This window comes from Lipotes vexillifer, unplaced genomic scaffold (assembly GCF_000442215.2).
Source record: "Lipotes vexillifer unplaced genomic scaffold, Lipotes_vexillifer_v1.1 scaffold42, whole genome shotgun sequence".
Lineage (NCBI taxonomy): Eukaryota > Metazoa > Chordata > Mammalia > Artiodactyla > Lipotidae > Lipotes > Lipotes vexillifer.
In genome coordinates this window covers 2,511,442-2,517,756 of record NW_006783436.1, presented here as the reverse complement: position 1 = coordinate 2,517,756, position 6,315 = coordinate 2,511,442, and positions in this window count along the sequence as shown.

Genomic DNA, 6,315 nt, shown 5'->3' with positions numbered 1-6,315 from the left:
ATTCCTGCTCCCCTCCTACTTTTATAAATGCTTTAATATATTTTATTTTATTTATCCTTTGAAGGTATTACTCCCATTTGTTTAGAGATGAAGGAACTGAGGCCCAGACAAGTTTAATGCCACTTCAAGGGTTTAAGTATAGGGAGGGCTTGAGTCTTAATTCAGGCTGGCCCAAGGGTAATTAATACTTTTTGCCTTTGTCTCTAGTATAGCAGATTTAAAATCTTTTATACCAGTAACTGTGGCTTTCAGGGAAATGTATTACATCAAAGTACAAAGAAGAGAAATGATTCATTATGGGAACACAATATGTGTCTCTATTCAGGTAGAATCCCCTGTAATTTATTATGATCTGTGTACTCATTTGGGATACCATCTTTCTATAGTCGCAGGAATTTCCTATATCCATTTGAACTTCCAGTATCAATTTTCATTAAGCAAGTTTTTAAAGAGTTTGAATGGCGGGCATTGATATTGGGTATTCATTTTTTTTCTTTACTGTATAAAGTCTCACATGTTGGTTCCAAACTAGACTAATTTCACACTGGTGGCATGTCCTAGTGAAGGACGCTCTTGTATGGTAATTCAATGTTCACCGTAAACTCTAGAAAGGAGGAAAGAAGCCCAGCTAACAGAACATAGTGACTGCGGATTCAGGGACTAGCTCAGAGGAAAAGACAGATTTGGGATGACAAGCTGACTGCGAGGGGGGAGAGTATATTCCAGAATGTGCTGAGTCCCAGAGAGTGTGACACCGACCACAGCAGCTATCATTTATTTTATTTTATTTCACTTTATTTTTTTTTTTGCTGTGTATGCGCCTCTCACTGTTGTGGCCTCTCCCGTTGCGGACCACAGGCTCCGGACGCGCAGGCTCAGCGGCCATGGCTCACGGGCCCAGCCGCTCCGCGGCATGTGGGATCTTCCCGGACCAGGGCACGAACCCACGTCCCGTGCATCGGCAGGCGGACTCTCAACCACTGCGTCACCAGGGAAGCCCTGTGCCAGGCACTTTTAAGAGCTTTACTTATATTTACTCATTCATTTAATCCTCACAACATTCCTATGAAGTAGGTCCTAATATTTTCACTATTTTGTTGATGAGGAACCAATACGATTTTAATCCAGGACATCTAGCTCCAGAAAGCCTAAATTCTGCTTCAGAAAAAAATGGCAAAAGTGCTCCAAGGCTAAAAAATGTCCAGTGTAGAGGTGGTTCCAGAAAGTTCCATCTGTTAAGGTTTTTTTATACTGGGACACACGTTAGAGCCCCAGTGGAGGCAGATGAAAAAAATGGAAGTCTCTTGAATGTGCATTATAAGCCCACATGACAGAAGCCTATCAATTTTATGAAGTAAGCAGTAGTGACTGTTACTTGTTTGTGTTTAATAGTCAGTGTTCTGACCTCAGTGTAAGAGCAGAGATTGTCCTTTTTGGTAACGAGGAAAATGTCTACTTCTATGCTTTTTCCTTTAACCTGATAATTGGGACCTGACTATATGCAGGTGTTGAGAAATGAAACCAACATTTTAATTACCCTAGTAGCATCTGGCAAGTGGCTATTTGCAAAACTGTTCTATGTATATATGTGAAAAGCAACATATGTTATAGTGACATACGTAATTAAATTAAGAGCTGAAACTGGTTCCCAATAACACAGGCCTCAATGGTTAAAAGGTTAATTCCAGTAGGCTGAAGGGGCTGCCCCCTCTCACTGATATATATTTATTACATTTAGTAGGACCTCATTAGATACTCTGGATAAATAACCTCAATAATAATATACCATGAAGTAGACAGCTGCTTCTGAAATAAGATCAAAAGGATAAAATAGATAAGAAAGGTGTAGTAACCTAGAAATAATCTTTCTGACTCACATTTTTCATAATATATATCTACAAAGGCAGCTTGAGTGGCTAGATATTCAACTCCAGAAAAAGGCCCGGTTTCACACACTATCTTTTAAAAGCACATTCATATCCATATTATTATATCCTTATAAATAAATCTCTCACGTATGTAGGGCATATATTAACCTGATTATGAAGAGTGAGAACTGAAGCCCAGCATGAGGACACTATATAACACAGGGAGTTTGGCTACTTAGGGGGCACTATTACTTACTAGCTGAGTGGCAAGTTATTGAAGTTCTCTAAGCCTCAGTTAACTTATCTGTAATTTGAGGATAATATTAGTGCACTGTAAGAGTAGAGCTTATCACACTGGAAACACTAAAAAAAGCCATCATCCTTTGGGTCAGCAAATTGTCAGTTGGTTATGAGTTTGGAGAAATAAACCATCCTGATCTCTATGGATATATTGACTCCTCCCCCAACCCCCCATATCCTGGAAACCCACTTAGCTGGACTTTTTGTAACTAGTGGAGTTCTACACACACTCTCACTGTAATCTGAGGCTGAATTAATTCCTTCCTGCAGTTTGTTTTCTCATTCTCTTCACATCTCCACGGGGCACATTTATCTATTTGTCTGAGCAGGCCCAACTTTATTTCAGTCTTAAGGACTGTGCCATTCTCCATTCTGTAACCCCAACCCTAATACATGCAGGAAAAGCAAGCTATAATGGAATTTGGGGAATTTGGGGAAAAGTTCTAAAATTTTATTAAAGAGCACTGCTATTCTTTCTCACTAGACTCTTCCATATCAAATTTCAATCTAGGCTTAAGGTATTTAAAAATATATGATTGAAATTAATGTTGGGCAACAAATAATATGGAAAGATTCCAATTAAATTAGGTATCAGTTGACACAAAGTAACTTGCTTTAATATTACCTTAAAGCAGCAACTGGGTGAAGCAAAATGGCATAGAGACTGCATTCCCAAATATCTCTACCCACCACAGTCCCAAGACAATTATTAACTTTTTTCTCCAAGGATATGAATATAAACGCACAGAAGCGTCACATTATTATCTCAGTAGACATCCCCACAGGGATCGAGTGATTTGGGAATGCTACCAATGAGAAAAAATAGAAATGTATTATATATTAAAAAAATTCCATACTGAACTTCATAAAAAAGAAGGCAGTATTCCAGCTCTGAAGTAAAGACTTTGAAGTAGATTGATATAATAACTTTCAAATGGAGAGGGAGAGTTGGAAACAATTCCACCTTTGGAATTTGAAGCCTTGCTAATTGGACAGTGTGTTGCAGGGGAAAGACCTGGTCTAGGAGTTGGGATACTTGAGTTTACTTAATGCTTTGCTATTAACTAGCTGAGTGACTTCGACTACATGTTTAACTCTTTTGGACCTCAAGTTTCATATTCCTAAAATGAGGAAGTTGGATTTGATAATCTCCAAAGTTCCTTCGAGATCTAAAATTACACCTTACAGTCAACATTCAATTCACTTTGAGGAAGAGTTAACTATTTGAAAGCACTGTACTAGGTGCTAGGGACATAAAGATAAATACAACAAGCTTCCTACCCTCAAAGGTTTATAATCTTATAGATTATTAAAATGACAGGGTAATATTTGCAGAATATTATGCAGTCATTTAATTATACCTGTTTTATTACTCATAACACATGTTGGGCAGGGAGGCTTAGCAAACTATGAGCTTTGCCTCTCAATCCTCAGGCTATAGCCGACTCACTAAAAAGGTCTGAGTAAATTACTTTCTACATCGGTTTTTTTCTTTGAAAATAATCATACTGACACTGAAAAGTGATGCTGGAAAATAACAAAGGTTGTATATTCTATAAATTTTTATGGACCGCATGTGCCAGAGGAGTGTTGGGTGCTGGGGCAAAACAGCTGGCAGGTACCTCATGTAGATTAACCATTATATACATTATTATACAGTTTGCTGCAAATAAATCAATATAGCAAATGACTACCTAAAATTAATTGTGGCCTTATTTTAATTCAGGGGTCTCAAGAAACAAGTCCATTTCTGTGCAAAATAATGTGTCTCAGCCCTTGAGGTACCATGATAAGCCGTTATTACATATGCAAAATATGCAAATATTACATATGCAAAATATTATAAACTTGTATAAACTATAAATGTTTCCTAGATGTAGAATAGGTTGAAAACACAAATGGGGTAAAGAATACAGGAGCAGTTTTTCTGCTCAGACTGAGGACAGACATGCTGACAATTAGATCTGCCCCAAAAGATTTAATTTTTTTTTTTCAAAAGAAAGGGGTGGAGGGGGGAATCAATGGGCCTCTCTTTTATTTGGCGACAAGCAAGTGCAAGAAAGTTCATCTGTAATTTGTTCAGTTGTCTATCTTTTGCACACTGCGTTCTGGCCGGAAGGGACTTTGAGGTTTTTCTGCAGCACATGAGCATCAGCGAGCTCTATCCTCTTATAGTAGTTCTTCTTTGTCTCAATAATCTCAAAGCCAAACTTTCTGTAGAAGTCAACTGCAGATTCATTGCTGATCTGGACATGCAGACAGATGTTGTCAAAAGTGCCATCTTTTTCACAGATGTTTAAGACATGATTTAACATTTTAGTTCCTATTCCTAGCCTTCGGTATGGTGCCAGACATCCTAGTGTCATGATGTAAAGTATCTTCTGATTCTGTGAATGGTCCACCCTACAGCATACTGCACCTACTGCAATATCATTGAAACAGGCAAGTATTTCAGAGTCCAGAGGTACCTACCCACCTCTGCAGGGCCCAGCTGACTCTCTGTCAGGTTAAAGGTCACCAATGATGAGATGAGATTTTTGTCTTGTCTGAACTAAACCTGAAGTGCATAAATCAGGTTCAATTCTGAGAATCTATGATTAGATGAAGTGATCCATAAGGGTTTGAATGACAGAAACATGACATATAAAATTATAAGGATGTAACTTATTAATGAGACATTAGGGATTAAGAGGGATGGAGTATATTACAAGGGGAGTGGTGTGGGACAGAGGAACTGGTTTCATCTTGTTCTTTCAAATATGTTGCTTTTAGCCGTAATATTTATGCCCTGATTTGAAACTTAAATTTCAGAACCCTGAAACTCAAAAGCCTTGGCTGTATAAGTCTAAAACAAAAAACGACTGTTTTGTTACTGGTCGTTCTTAGTGTCATCCATCCTCTGAGGCAGGAGGGTGGATTGGCCCCGCTGCAGGATGGCGCAGGGCTTCTGCATATAGAGAAGCGGTGTTTGTGTGTTGTGGCTGGGATAGGAGGGGGGCAGTCCTCCGTTAATATCTCAAAATATCATTCCGCTACAATAATATGGTTGAGTGTGATGAGTTGGTTTGAAAGCCTTAAGAAAAACTGGTCGGAACTAATGAAAATGGTGCGAATTCTTGACTTAGGAAACTCAAATGGTCAGAAGTCACCTAAATTAACGCCTTCCTCGGCCAAATAACAGCCAGTTTTGTTTTCTGGACCGTTTCTTGGCGTTACTGACTTCGGCGCTTACGCTAATTGTCCTTTGAGGGCTGGTTACTTGGCCCCTGGACTCGCCGACGCGCCAGACTGAGCCCGAAGCTCAGAGGGTGGCCCTGGGTTTCCTGCACGCTGTCTGGGGGGGCGCACATTGTGTATCACCGACAACGCAGCATTCGAAGCCTTTAGAACAGCCCATTTGTGTCGAAGGAGGAAGAAATGTGCTGTCTCTGGAAAAGAAGTGCATTTCGAAAACGAGGAGAGGATGAGTTGTTGTTCAAGAAAGAATTTGTTCCTCACCAGAGAGTTTGCTGGAAATGAAGACGCGGCGATGCTTTATCCAGTTTCTAGCTGTACGAAACGGCTAGCAAGAGAAGTCCCAGTCCAAGTTCGGCGCGGACTGGGCTCCTGCAGAGAGCCGCTCGGAGGCGTGGAGACAAGCAGGAGACTCCGACGCGTCGCGCCAGGCGCGAGGGAAGAGCTGATTCCCCTACTCTGTGCAGCAGGATGCAAGTCGCCCCAACTGCTCTTCCCCTTTTCGGTTCTTCGGGAAACACTTCGCGTGCTTTGTTTCAGACGCCAACCCATCTTTCTCGGTTGGTCTACAGCTCCACCAATCCCGCCCGCCCAGGGCGGGGCTTCAGGGTCAAGGTGGACCAATTCCCCAGCCTCGCCCCTACACGCGCTTTCGGACCCCCGGGGCTGAGTGACAGTGGTCGGGTCCAACCTGCTCTCTCAGAACGTGGCCTCCGCCAGGGGCGTTAGGGAACGAGGCGCCGGGACCAATCGCATTGGATCTCGGGGGGCGGGGCCTCTTTGCCAGCTCCAGACCGGCGCTCTCCGCACTCCCTTTGCCGAATGAGAGATGAGGAAGGGCGGTCGCTCAGTCAAGGTTCAGCCAGTGGAGGAGGAGAGGTGGGCGGGCCGGGAGTGCCTGGCGGCGGGTCCT